The 15,041-nt window shown below is 43.1% G+C and overlaps 1 protein-coding gene across 6 annotated transcripts in view; it reads right to left on the bottom strand.

Annotated features, from left to right (window-relative positions):
* fam49a (family with sequence similarity 49 member A) overlaps positions 1-12,504 on the bottom strand; it is a 32,269-nt gene extending 19,765 nt beyond the window's left edge. For 4 of the 6 annotated variants that reach the window (XM_085246585.1, XM_085246589.1, XM_085246587.1 and 1 more), the window contains exon 1: positions 12,368-12,504. The gene's annotated coding sequence lies outside the window, so the exon portion shown is untranslated. The remainder of the gene's footprint in view (positions 1-12,367) is intronic. The other 2 variants (XM_085246588.1, XM_085246586.1) reach the window with 2 other exon arrangements.
* Between the last annotated feature and the right edge of the window lie 2,537 nt (positions 12,505-15,041).

The raw sequence follows: 15,041 nt of genomic DNA on the forward strand, positions 1-15,041 counted from the left end.
TATATTGATTCTTCACAAAAAAGAAGTTTTAGCACCAGTTTAATTAACTGACTGTTATTATAACGAGTTCCCAGGAAACCTGCCCACTGTGGATCGAGAGCTGTGACACCTGAACCGTCTTTTGGAAACCTGGAAAGAAACAGCATCGTGCCAGTTACGACACGGACGCGCCCATTTTTCTTGGCCTGCGTGTGCCCAACCTGTGTGTTCGTGTGCGATTGGCTGGCGCGGCTGCAAGGAAACAAATATTTTAAGTTTAAAAGGTTTCTGTGCCAAAGCCAGCTCTGCGAAGTAAACCGTTTCCTCTCTGTATAAACCACAGGAAACCAAAATCAACACCAATGCCCCGAAATAACTTGTGTTTAGGAATCTCTAGGAAAATGTCTGACAAGCATAAACCAGTTGTTTAACTGGTGTCTGTCACTACCAGCGTAATCCAAAGTGGTTTTAGAGTAACGACATCTTTTGCTCTGCGCCCCGTCCTTCTCGAGCAGCATTCACTACAAAGCTGGCACCGAGTGTCAGCACAGCACACAAACAACAGAAACTGGGGGCTCAACACTAAGAATAGTTCATAGTTCAGTCTGAAGCTCAGTTTGTCGCTACCTCTTTAGAGCAGCAAAGAAAAAACCATAACAGTCCCAATGCCTACTGTATGCTTTTAGGCTGTGTGCTGTCTGACAGTAGGATCAGTACACAACAATGATTAAATGTTACACACACTGATGTACAGTATGAACTTAAGTAATGAGCCCTTTTGGGGGGGAGGGGGTCACTAAGTGGCATATGGTCAAAAACTGCTCAAGTTAAGCCCATTAACTGTAGCTCCTCCAAAATAAAAGCACATTCGAACACACCAGCTTGGCTCTCTGCATCCATTTTTAAAATCCCTCGGCTGTTTTGACTGGCGAGGAAAACAGGCCTTCAAACTGGGTTAGGGGAGCTGTGTCTCCCTCAGGCGCCCTTTGCTGGAGCAAATGTGACAGCGGGGCATTTTGGAGGGGGTTGAGCTCAGCTCAAGGGGAGGTTGGCTGAGTTTTGCCCTAATATGGACATGGGCTGGGGGGTGGGGGTGCTGTTGGGAGGGAGGCAGGCAGGCAGGGAAGAGGGTGGGCTGGGTGGAGAAGGGGAAACCTGCCTAGCACCACCACAATGGCAGCCTTGCTCTTTATCCTCCCCTCTCACAGCCTGCTTCACATACCAGCACAGGGTTCAACTGTTTTGCTCTGCTAACCACACTCTGGAGGCTCTCTGCACACTGAAGAACTCTTCAGCAGCCGGGAGTCAGGCATCGAGCACAGTTCACTTTTGAGTACTTGTGCTGCTCTTTGAAAGGCTCTCACTCAGAAACAGTACATCTCATATCTGACAAATGGCTACGCGCTCCAGCTCGCTGTCACCGGAGCACAGAGCTGAGCCTCCTCAGCGGCTGCTCTCGGCTCTGTATGCCCTCTGGTTCAGCCAGCTGGGTCATTTTACACTCGCTCCATACAAACTCACCACTATCCCTCCTCTAACATCTGCAGGCAGATGAAGAGAGACGAAGATAATAAACAGACAAAAAAGTCACAGTGACCGTTATTCTGTTCGGTGAGTAGGAGGGGTGACGGGGGGAGGGGTGTCTGCGGACATAGTAAACATCTCAGAGAGGCCTCTGTCAGTGCTGAGAGTGGGATAGATGGAGGGAGAGACTGCCAAGGCGTTTAAGAGTGCATGAGGAGAACAATAAACGGAGGAAAACGAGCAAGTGGGAAAGCAGAAGCAGGAGGCTGGTATTCGGAGAGCAGGGGGAGGCAGAGTCGCTGGCTGCTAGCAGCTAGTGCTGCGTAGCGCGGGACTCCAGGCGTAAAAATTCCTCCTACGTTTCTGTTCAATGCCACTTCTGTTCTGCCCAGCCCTGCTTGTCAACAGCAATGTAGATACAAAGGGAACCATGTCTGTGTGTGAAACCAGCGCTAGCAAATATGAATGTGAATGCATCAAGCTAACTTCCTCAACACATGCCCTTTCTCTGAGAGCTACAGAGGCAGCAAGGTTGTCTTAACATACTCAGATAGATGTGCTACTGCCACAGACTGCCTTGAAGCAATGACATCAGTAGACTGTGACTTGATGATACTTCAGATACTCCAGATAAAGAAGTTCTTATTCTAAGAGAGGGAAAAACTTTTTGACAGCTGGATAAGGAGACTGGCACCTGTGTCTGTCAGGTAAATATGAAAACAAGACAGCCACAAAACAAAAACCAAACAATCAGCCTTCGAGGACTTATCAAGATCATCCAAATATGCAGGTTGTTTATTTATTCTAGAGATTCTTCTGAATGCTCCTGTGGTTGCAAAAGAGATCTGCCACCTTCATCTACAGGGAGTGCAGAATTATTAGGCAAATGAGTATTTTGTCCACATCATCCTCTTCATGCATGTTGTCTTACTCCAAGCTGTATAGCATAGGTGTCAAACTCTGGCCCGCGGGCCAAATTTGGCCCGCAGCCTAATTACATTTGGCCCGCGAAGCCGTGCCAAATGACTATTAGAGCTGGCCTACTGGTATTATACAGCTAATATATATATTGTTTAGGATTAAGCTTTGCTTGTTCCATATTCAGTTTTTCAGCAAAACGTGTTTGAGTCCATAAGAAAAGATTCATTCTCATATCTGGAGGAAGATTTTTTTTTCCAATAAATATTAATGTTAGCCCGCGACTTTGTTCCAGTTTTGAATTTTGGCCCACTGTGTATTTGAGTTTGACACCCCTGCTGTATAGGCTCGAAAGCCTACTGTCAATTAAGCATATTAGGTGATGTGCATCTCTGTAATGAGAAGGGGTGTGGTCTAATGACATCAACACCCTATATCAGGTGTGCATAATTATTAGGCAACGTCCTTTCCTTTGGCAAAATGGGTCAAAAGAAGGACTTGACAGGCTCAGAAAAGTCAAAAATAGTGAGATATCTTGCAGAGGGATGCAGCAGTCTCAAAATTGCAAAGCTTCTGAAGCGTGATCATCGAACAATCGAGCGTTTCATTCAAAATAGTCAACAGGGTCGCAAGAAGCGTGTGGAAAAACCAAGGCGCAAAATAACTGCCCATGAACTGAGAAAAGTCAAGCGTGCAGCTGCCAAGATGCCACTTGCCACCAGTTTGGCCATATTTCAGAGCTGCAACATCACTGGAGTGCCCAAAAGCACAAGGTGTGCAATACTCAGAGACATGGCCAAGGTAAGAAAGGCTGAAAGACGACCACCACTGAACAAGACACACAAGCTGAAACGTCAAGACTGGGCCAAGAAATATCTCAAGACTGGTTTTTCTAAGGTTTTATGGACTGATGAAATGAGAGTGAGTCTTGATGGGCCAGATGGATGGGCCCGTGGCTGGATTGGTAAAGGGCAGAGAGCTCCAGTCCCACTCAGACGCCAGCAAGGTGGAGGTGGAGTACTGGTTTGGGCTGGTATCATCAAAGATGAGCTTGTGGGGCCTTTTTGGGTTGAGGATGGAGTCAAGCTCAACTCCCAGTCCTACTGCCAGTTTCTGGAAGACACCTTCTTCAAGCAGTGGTACAGGAAGAAGTCTGCATCCTTCAAGAAAAACATGATTTCCATGCAGGACAATGCTCCATCACACGCGTCCAAGTACTCCACAGCGTGGCTGGCAAGAAAGGGTATAAAAGAAGAAAAACTAATGACATGGCCACCTTGTTCACCTGATCTGAACCCCATTGAGAACCTGTGGTCCATCATCAAATGTGAGATTTACAAGGAGGGAAAACAGTACACCTCTCTGAACAGTGTCTGGGAGGCTGTGGTTGCTGCTGCACGCAATGTTGATGGTGAACAGATCAAAACACTGACAGAATCCATGGATGGCAGGCTTTTGAGTGTCCTTGCAAAGAAAGGTGGCTATATTGGTCGCTGATTTGTTTTTGTTTTGTTTTTGAATGTCAGAAATGTATATTTGTGAATGTGGAGATGTTATATTGGTGTCACTGGTAAAAATAAATAATTGAAATGGGTATATATTTGTTTTTTGTTAAGTTGCCTAATAATTCTGCACAGTAATAGTCACCTGCACACACAGATATCCCCCTAAAATAGCTCAAACTAAAAACAAACTAAAAACTACTTCCAAAAACATTCAGCTTTGATATTAATGAGGGTTCATTGAGAACATGGTTGTTGTTCAATAATAACATTATTCCTCAAAAATACAACTTGCCTAATAATTCTGCACTCCCTGTATGACCACACAGATGAAGGTGGCTGAGTAATTAACGTAATTAACACACGATTGCTAAACAAAACTAATTTTACCACAAAGGTTAGCTAGCATATGGTTAGCGTCACTGCAGGTATCATATGGATGCAGGCACTTCTCTGAGAGCTATGTTACATTCACTGAAGCATTACATTAACAGACTTGCCTTAAGGTCATGACATCAGTAGACATGCAGATACTTCAGACAAGTCAAGCAAACATGCATTCAAAGGAGACAGGGTCAGGGAAAACAGCTTGATAAGGAGACTCGCAATCTGTCAGTTACATATGAAAACAGGACACTTTTAATTAGCATTAAAAAACAATGCAATATCCACATCAATCTGTTTCACATGCTGGTCAAACACAGCCTTTTGCTCATTTCTGTATTTGCTCTCTACCAGTGAGGCCCGGCAGCCAGTGCTTCTTTCCCCTTCATCACTCCAATAACATATTTTTCTTCTTATTAACTCTTTGCATTTTCAGTACACCCACAGATGAGATTGCTGTTCACAGCTTAGAGAAACGCTCTCAAAGTAAGTTCTGTAAAAACAGAGCGAGGTGCTGCTTATGAAAACGAACCTATTTAAGGCTTTCCATAAACACTGCTGTGAGGGCCGGTGTCATCGCGTCAAAGCGTTCTGCGAGGACACTTGCAGCTCCCTGGTCTGCTGGCCTGACCCAGGCACACCACGGGGCAGCCATTGTTGCTGCTACAGCAATCTCACATTGATTTATTCTCAAGAAATAAATATAGGTCTTTCCTCTGTATCTTACTTACACGCTGTTACGGCCCAAACTGCTTCTGTGTGTGTGCACAGTGTAAACCCAGGGTTTCTCATTGATCTAGATCATAAAGTACTGAAAGGTCATTTTTGTATAAATATTTTAAATGATCAACTTTCCCCTTTTTGTTTGCAGTACAATATTCTGTAATGGAAATTTCTGCTCAAGAAAATCAAAAGTGGTCGAAATGAGCAGTTAAGACTTGGGAAACATATTGTTCACAGCGCATCAATCATTAGTGATGCATCACACACAGCAAATGAAATGATGATAATAGCTGTTTATTGTGGTTTGGCAGGGCTGCAGTACGTCACAGAAAGTCGATTTTTTCCTGTAACACCCTCTGTCGGGAATTCAAAGTAATTACAAAATCAAATTATCAAGATTAATAATCAACATTAATCATCACAATCCCAACATACAGTAATCGGGGTCAGAGTTTAAGCCTGCAGCCCCCCCCCCCCCCCCCCCAAGCTGCTGCTGGTTAGATCTCGCCCACTAGTTTTACAACCTTCACTGTAAAGCACGACAGCCACCCATTCCCGCCCTCACACACTTTTAGCTTGTCATCAGAATCAGAATCAGAATCAGAAAGGGTTTTATTGCCAAATGTTGAGCAGGTTTACAACATTAGGAAATTGCTGCGGTGCTTCAGTGCAAAACATAGTGTCATAAATAGCACTTAAATAGACATGAAAAAATAAAAGTAGGGATAAGAATTAAAAGTGCTACGTAGAAAGATATGTGCATGAGATATACATGAGTGCAGGTGGTGATCAGTGCCAAACATGGAATGATGCAGTGACACAGCGTAGGGTCATGTGTTAGTGGCGGGAACAGTCATATGGTTATTGTTCATGTGTCCAACAGCAGAGGGGAAGAAACTGTTCTTATGGCGAGAGGTTCTGGTGCGAATGGACCGGAGCCTCCTGCCTGAGGGGAGCAGGTCAAACAGACTGTGTCCAGGGTGAGGGTCATGAATAATAAACTCTGAGTTTCGGGGTTCCTGCTGAGATCGGTGACTGTGCACAGGCTCTGATCCTTCTCAGAGTCGTCCAAATCCAGAACAACAAGTGTTGTGGCACAGCTGGCTAATCAAAGTTATAGATATTATAAAGTCAGAAATAATGTGTTGTGTATCTGAGCAGTGAGTCCAGTTTGATTCCCAGCCGGCTGGACTGTTTGCTACCCTGACCTTGTTTCCCATGTTTCCTGTTTTTCCCCCCACTCCATCCTTCGGTTCATCTCGCTGCAGAATTATGCTTACAAAGAAAAGTGTCTTGCACCACATGGACTAGGAAGCATGACACCCCGTAGCAGAAGGCTGACAGCGTTTAGTGTTAAATGGTGATCGCCTCTACGGAACCGAACACAAATATAATTACACTTTTACACCCACGAGCAACAACATAAACACCAGTGACAACTGGATCAAATGACATTAATCACTGCACAGGCACCAGTTAATATCAGGCTGCATGTCGACAGTCAGTTATTAAAGTTTAATGTGCTAGGAGCAGGGAACATATCTATGAGAGTTTGACATTTCCAACACGGACGTTGCTGTGGGGTCTTCCACATATGCAGTGGTTATCACCAAGCCCGGCGGGAATTATGAAATTACAGTAAACTGGAGAACTTGGCAAATCCTAACGGTCTCATTTTCACCAACACTGAGGGAGCTGCTGAACAACAGCTGAGCTCAGTGAGCTGTGAAGGATAACTGATGCAAGAAGAGCAAGAAGGGCAAGGCTTGGATTATTCTTTGCTGTGGACAAGTACTCATGTCTGTTGTACTTTTATCAAGCTTGCAGTTATAGTAAGAATAAAACCTGCAGTAGTCAGTGTGATCAAGCCTACAAGGACAAAACTGTGTTAAGCTCCAGACGCTCCAAACTGTCGCCCCACTCAGGACACTGACATGTGTGACCGAGTCCACGGGAGAACGACGGACTTTCCTGACCAGCTAAACACAAACAGAAGTGTAGACTAATCGACTGCTTCAACAGTAAGTAGCTAACATGAGCAAGGCTAGCACCAGCTAGCTTCATGTTCAGTGTAGTGATTCCTGTGGCTCCGTTTATTCTGACACAGCCAAACAATCCTGAGATGCAGCACTTAATCTTTGCTCATTTTCAACATTTATTACAGTCGTTAGTGTGGAGATAAGGGAGCTGCAGTCTCCAGCAGAGAGCAGGGACAGGTGGCTATAATAAAGCCCCCAGTAAACCAGTGTTGTACAACAACGACAATTAACAAGGCTTCACAAAGCAGCATCTCAGCTGCCAACAATCACAGGTGACAAAGGTTAAGCGTGTAGTTGGCTGATCCCTCACACGCCTCCCTACAACGACTGTCACCCACAGCTCAGTCTGACTCTTATCTTGTAGTTTCTGAACTGTGAGCTGCTCTTCCAAAGCGTTCCAATTTTCCACTGGCCCAGAAAAAATGATGCTTTCGGCATTTGGAACCAAGTGAACTGCCAAAGCAATTTTGTGCAAACTGTTGTAAGTAATTTGAAATAAGCACTTGTATAACGACTTGGGCTTCAGAAACATGTTAATACCAGACATAACGCAGACCTCATAAGAATGAATCTCAGGTTGGTTACAAAGTAGCAAAACCTGAACAACAACCAAAGCAACCGAAACAAACTGAAATAATTATGTAAAAAACAAACAAACCACAAAACCAACTATTGCTGTGTTATTAGGCCACGTGAGACAGTTTGTGGTTATAAAAGCGGATGAATTCAAATCATGTCATTGACTAAAAAAAAGTTTCCTATTATATAGTAAACTTCAAAACAGCCAATTGGGAGTCTGCGTTCCCAGTACAACAGCACACCAAACCAAAAAATGACTACTAACAGTAACACACGAGCAGCCGAGATAAACGGAGGTGACCATCACGACCACGGCTCTGAACAACAGCGACACAGAGCAGCGAAACTGCAGCCAGAGAGCTGCTGTCACGCTGACAGGATGCAAGCAGAAAAAGTGAAACGTGAGTGGGAAGTGTGCAGGGTCATGAGGCAGAACGGTTGTACACACACGTATTTGCGCACACACAGACAGATAAAGACACACAGACGGGTAGTTCGGTGTAAAACAGGAACTACGGCAGGACGGCCACGGTCTAGTACACACAAATAACCAGAGTAATATAACCAGGAGGCTTAAGAACAATATTCGCGGTGAACACTAAATGTTGGAGGATTAGGCTTCAAAAACATTTTAAGCTTTTAAGAGAATAAGCTGTCCTAACAGTTAGGATTTATTTATCTTGCTCAGCCAGACTGAGAGCCTGAAAGGCTCATTGTTTCAGTAAGCACTCAATTAAAGCTGAAATGATCACCTTAATTAACAGCAGACATTTGTTGTTGTCACTGCAGTAAAAGCACGGGTGTCATGGATAACACTGGGAACGGCTCTGGTTTATTAAGGTGTTGCAGTAGATGGAGGCAGTGTGACAGAAAGCAAACGTGCACAGAACCAGGGCCCCAAAACTGACGCAGCCAATCATACTCAGCCACCTTTGCTTTCCATACAAAGGTAGTTTTATTCTTGGACTCGAGAGCAGCTCATGGTCCTTCTTCAGCTATTGCTGGGCCTTGGTGACAACCCCCAGCTGAAGGCATTTTAGCTCACTTCCTTGAAAACAGAAGGGTGGGTGGGCCTTTGCTAATCACAGCCAGATTTTAATTAATATAAAAAAACTAAACATAAAAGCAGCAGAAGAAATTATTCTGAGCAAAACAACAAATTTTTTCCTCCGAGAACATTCCAAAAACGTCGCAGTTTTATCTGCATAGAGGAAAGAAACACGCCTTCCAGCTGTGTTTTCAGAGCGGGGTCTATTTTACTCAAACACAAAATATACTGTAGCTTAAAAAGAAAAAAAGGGGGGCTAGAAATACCATAAAATGCAACAAAGGTTGATTTCTGTTGCACCAAACATGGCCACATGCACAGCCACCCCCAAACATCAACTTAGATCCCAGAAAAACCCAGAATACAAATCTATTATCTGCAGACCTCTCACGCAGATGTCCACACACAACTCGCTCGTCTTGGATCAAACACGCTTTTTGTACAACTCTTGTACCCCTAAACTTATGAGGTCTCAAAATGCTGGAAAAATAAAGCATCGAGCACCTTTGAGGGGAAACACTGACACTTCAAATGATCAAGGTAAAAATGTTGCACGTCTGGATTGGACGGTAACTTTTGTTACCAAACTGCATCTAACATTCTGCACCTTTGCTGGAAATGTCTTTTTAAACAAAGTTCAAAGCTGCAGCTCATATATGAAAACAGCTACACAAACACACAGAACCTGTTAGCTGAGCATCCGAGGCTCTGGAGCCAGGGAGAAATCGGTCCTGTTTTCTCTTCCAGCCCAGATGGCAGCATTGGCTGAGTCAGCAGTGGCGGATGGTCCGCAGCAAACTGGATGACTAGCTGCTGATAACAGGAGGAGAGCTCTTAGCCAGCGTGTTCAGTCTGAATGAAATCATGACTTTAACAACTCTAACACAAATCCTTTCTTATCCTAAAAGGAAGTACACATTCAAACTATTATAACTGCCAAAAGCCCTCATGTTTGACTTCTCTAACGTACTTTATGCAAATATACTATTTCCATTCCGCACATACATCAGTAACGGCCCACATTGCTAAATGAACACAGAAAGAAGAAGCATCATTTTGCCCAAAATATGCCATGCATAAATAAAATGTGCCAGACAGTCTGCAGAAGCTGCAGGCTGGCCTCGGCTGGCGTCGACGGTGAAATAATGACACGACAAGACTTCCCACCGCTTGCACAGCTTAAGCCTCAAGATATTGGACTTGGCAATGGTGCAGCGCTAGCAGGAAATCCTTTGGGATTTCTCATGTCGTATCACAAAGCGACTTGTGATTCATAGCTGGACTCGGGCAAACAAAAAATTGCTGCTGTGAGCAGTTTCATTTGAAGTCTGAGAGCAGCAAAAACTGCAAATACCACATTACCTTTGAAACAGCCCATGACAGGCTAACGTGGCGTTCTTCAGTAAAGCTGCTGCTTCACTCTATGAGCAGAATGGCTGCCAGGGCAGCACCAGCGGCTCCCCTGTGCAATCACAGCAGTTCACACTCAACATAAAGATAATGTTTTATCAAAACTAACATGCAAGTTTGGGCTAGCTTGACACTGACAGTTTCTGTTTTGTTGTTAAAGGAATAGGACACAGACCATTCATGCTCTTCTTTTCAAGCAGTTAAGCATCTTTATTGTCATGTTACAAAGCATCTCACAGTGGAACTGATTAAAAAAAGTCTTCCCAAGCTGTGACGTACAGCAAGTGTTACACAGTGTTACACCATGTGCTTCCCTCAGGCAACCTGTAATGCAACAGCAGGTTGAAAAACCACAAAGTACAAATATGCCACTGTTCGACAGGGTGTGAGATACCATATCCTGTTTTTCTGTTGCAAAGAAAACCTTGAGCAGTGAGAGCGCAGAACTACGAGACTTTCAACTGATATCTGGCAGCTTTCTGACAGGACGATGGGCGAGCAGAGTGCTGGACACGCCATTCAAATTGTGCCATGCCTAATTTTTAAAGTCTGACATGTTTTTTGCTCGTGTTCTCGTTTTAGCTGGGAATGTTGGAATATGTGGAATGGTTTACAGCAACCACAGGCAAACAAATATAAACTGATACTTCAGTTACTTTAGCCACATTGTTGAAACAAAGGTAGATAGTTTCGTTCTTGTCACACCCAGTGTACAGAACAGCATGCATCACAGGTCACTAGAACAATATGCATTCATAAGAATATTTAACAAAGGTCCTTCCCAGTAGTGCAGAGGACCTCTTATTGGACCAAAAGTCTAATAAAGTCAAACAGAACTGGCTTAAATGCTGCAGCATGTATGACTCTGCGTGTCCGAGCACATCTCCACGGTTTCAGTGTGAACACCACTACTAGTTCTGCTTGGCCATGCAAATAACATGCAAAGCATTTCAACTTCCTTCATGTGAGATCAGGTTCATTCACACCAGCTATTGTCTAACATGCAGAACTCTGAAGTGTTAACCAGCATTCCAGAAACGCTGCAATTACTCCCTGGAATACTGACTGAAACAGGACAAATCTGCTCACACATGCCCCCACCACACACACACACACACACACACACACACACACACACACACACACACACACACTTGGGAAGTGCAGCTGTTGCTGTATGTCCTCTTGAACAAAAGAGCGCCATTTCAGTACACCAGGGCCTTGATGGGCACATTCCTCTTATTGCCTAGAAAAATTTGCATATCAAGGTGGTTTTCAAATTGAGAGATTTGAGTCAAGACAAGTCTGTCAGTCTGCCTGTGCTGCAGGCTGTGAACAAATTTGCACCCGGCTCTTGGACTATGTTTGGTTAATTCCTCTGGCAAGGCACAGCGAATCTAGATTCCACCACCTACATGGCAGCACTGCAACGGATGGAGGTACTGGGCTGAATGAACCAGGGGCGGGGGTGTGTTGTTGTTGTAATAGGAAATAATAAAGTATAGCCTGGAATAACACCCGGAGGGCCGACGCAGAGCTCCACATTGTGCGTCCTGACATGATCTACAAACAGCTACTTTTATCAGCTGCAGACTGAGGCCACAAATACATTATAACCGCCTTTCCCCCTCTGCCAGTTCAAGAGGCAGCAATCAGTCAGAAATTACAGCAGTAGAAAGGAAATCATTTAATCCAACCACCTGCCTGAGGATGAACTGGACACTGTTATCAGTCTGCAGCGGTGTCTACACAGCAGTGATTTCAGACGGAGATAGTTGTTAAACTGTTATAACTTTTCACCGAACCGGGTTCTAACATATATCTGCTATCAAAATAGAGCAAAAACAATGCGTTTCTATAAATCAACAACGGGAAAACAAGAGCAGTGTGGCTCGAATTTAACGCCTCCAGCAGTCCCGAGCTAAGTTTGTGGGCTAACCGGACCGTGAAGCTAGCACCACTAAGTAAACCTCGGAAAAGAAATCACAACATATGTGAATATCAATAGAACAAAACCGCGGGCAGATAAGACTTAGTACAACAATTACGCTACCACGTAACTCATTTCAGGAGCTAATATTAGCTAGCAAGTTGGCGCTTCCTCCGCCTGCTCCCCATTACTCCATGTGAACTCGTTTGACAGTCCCCGATTTGTACGGGTACACATTTTGGCAAGACACCAAGTAAAGTTAACCCACAGACCCCACCATCTTTGCGGCCGGCAAAACACGAATCGAAGTTGCGCAAACCTCAAAACTCACCGGTATGTCTGTCGGTGTAGGAGTCTACAGGAGCTCAGCACCGAAGCCTGGCTGTGTGCAGTACTTTCACCGACCTTGGCAGCTCTGTGTGTTCCCGGCAGCAACAGAAAACAACACTCTCATCACCCCTCCCTCTGCCAGCAGAAAAGCCATGAAGAAAGTCCGGTTTCAAGCCACGCCCACTCCCGTTTCGATTGGTCGATATTAGGGACAGTACGAGAGAAGCCAATTAAATTCACTCTTTTCTTCTTTTTAATATCCAATGATTATGCGGGAAATTATTTAGCCTCCACAGTGCCTGGCAGAGCTTTTCTGTCTCAAACTGAAAGTTCACGATGAAAATATAATAAGCTTTATATCTTTTATCATTCATTAAACATAAAGGTTTATGCATTCAGGTAAGTTTAAAACAGACAAATCAGGCTACGACATAATGCGATTTGTCTGTTTTACATATTCTCAGTGTGTTGAAATGTACAGATTAAATCGTCAGCTTTTTTGATGACTCATAAGGATTTCTTGATTTATTTCACATCGATGACAGTAAACTAGGAAGAACATTAATGAGTTATTTGGCGGAAAAAAAACGCACAGAGAAGGATAATAATTAAAAGTTAAATTCCAAAATAAGGCAAGTTTGAGCTCTTTTGAATTTGTAGGACTTATCTCTTGGGTTGGGAATCTATCTAAGCAAGCAATAGTTTACAAATTGGATCTCACATCGCTGGACAAGAAACATTTGAACATTGCTTTGCTTTTCGAACAGGGACACTTTCTTGGTTCAGGCAAATAACAGACACACACACACACACACACACACACACACACACACACACACACACACACACACACAGCCTTTAGAAATGTCAAGGCTCTACAATCAAAGCAGACACTTTCCAATGCAAGGCCAAATAGAGCTCACAGATGCTTTCTTGCCCGTGCTGCTGCTGGTGTGATTTTTGAGAAAGCTTATTGTTCTCAGCACTGTGGCTGAAGCTACGCACAGAGTGAACTTTTATTATCCCTCTATCACAACTGCTTGCTTTTCATGGAGTTATAGTTCCTCTGGTAACTCTATGCACGCCGTGAAAAGTGAAAGTATCACTACCTTAAGCTGACAGGAAGAAACATTACAGAGACGACACCTCAAATCTGGGGAAGAGCAGAGGCTACTGCAATTAACTGAATACATTTAAAAATCATATCTCGCAATAAGAAATATGTATTTGTACACTAAATCATAATTAATTTAATATATTTTTGCTTATATAGTTCATAATGATAAATTGAATACAAGACGTCATGCTGCCTTTTGTATTAGACTGCTACTTGCACATTAGCGAGGCATCCTGGTTGGTTTTTCTGAACCTTATGTAATTAAACAAACTGTTGACAAAGCACAAAACAAAAACTAATGACATGGTTTCTAGTATTGCTTGAAAATACAATAATATTCAATTCAGTTTGGTGCCAAATCACACTGACAGTTGCCTCAAAATGCTTTATAGTGTGAGTAAGCACTTGGCAAAAGTCCCTTTTAACAGAAAGAACCTCTGGCAGAACCAGCCCCAGTATCTATGTATAGATATAATATAGATGTGATATATAGTAATGTAATATATGTTATGCTAATGAAAGTCTGTTTTTCAGTGAGCGCTGCATTAGAAGAAACAAAGTTATTATAATACATCCTTTTAAACATAATTGAATGAGTTTGAATTTTTCTAACATCTGTCAGCACAAACAGGACAAACGACCACATGACTCACGGCCAATTAAATGTTGAAAACTTCTGCCACTGAAACGATCGCGCTCCTTTTCTAAAGAGATTCCTACTGATCATTTAAAGAGTAAGTTTCGCCCTCTAGCTTGTTTCTGATTGGACTGAGTGTGATCTTCCCATCCTTTGCTTAAACTAAAATGTTGAGGCTGACTTTTCAGATCAACTAACTTTAACTTTATGCTTCACCCAAACTATTTATGTCTTTAACCAAAGGTATTAGTGCAGCTTCCTAATGTAAAAAGCTGTATGCTCAAAGAGAACAAATTAAAAGCTGAGATTTCTCAGGTTCAGTCCAAAACTGCCACCTTGTGGCAATTTCTAGCTACGTTATCATGATGCTGGCAGCAGTAAAAGTGGTGCTCCAGTTTAAAAGTCACACTCTGCATTAAATCTGTTCTGAGAGTGCATGCAGTGGGCAGTGTCATGTGCAGGAATCTCTATAACAAAGAAAAAAGAAAAAAAGATAAAGATTAAAAAAAAAAATCAGTGCCATACTGAACACTTGAATCTGTCACAGAGTAATAATAAAGTCAAAAACAAATCAGGCTAGCTGGATCATGCATTGCCTTTCTCAGTTTTCCAGATAATGACCAAATTAACTCAGTCAAAGCTATCACTTCAAAGCTAATGTGTACTTCTACTGTAGTCTGTCCAGTAATATCTCGGCTTCCAGAGTTTCATGTGCTCGCTCCATCATATGAGAGTTGTTCTGTGCTTCTTTACATTTAGTTGGTCTGGTGCTGTTTTATTAATTTCATGCTAGAAGAGCAAAGCTGTCACAAAGTGACTAATTACTCACCGTAAGATTTATAACAGACAAGAGTGAATGAATACTGAACACATTTAAATTCATTGCATTAATAATTGCATTCTTTAATTAGAAAATGCACA

Source organism: Mchenga conophoros, linkage group LG15, assembly GCF_057382185.1.
Source record: "Mchenga conophoros isolate Kocher_MC1m ecotype Shallow Benthic linkage group LG15, M_conophoros_male_GT1.1, whole genome shotgun sequence".
Taxonomy (NCBI): Eukaryota; Metazoa; Chordata; class Actinopteri; order Cichliformes; family Cichlidae; genus Mchenga; species Mchenga conophoros.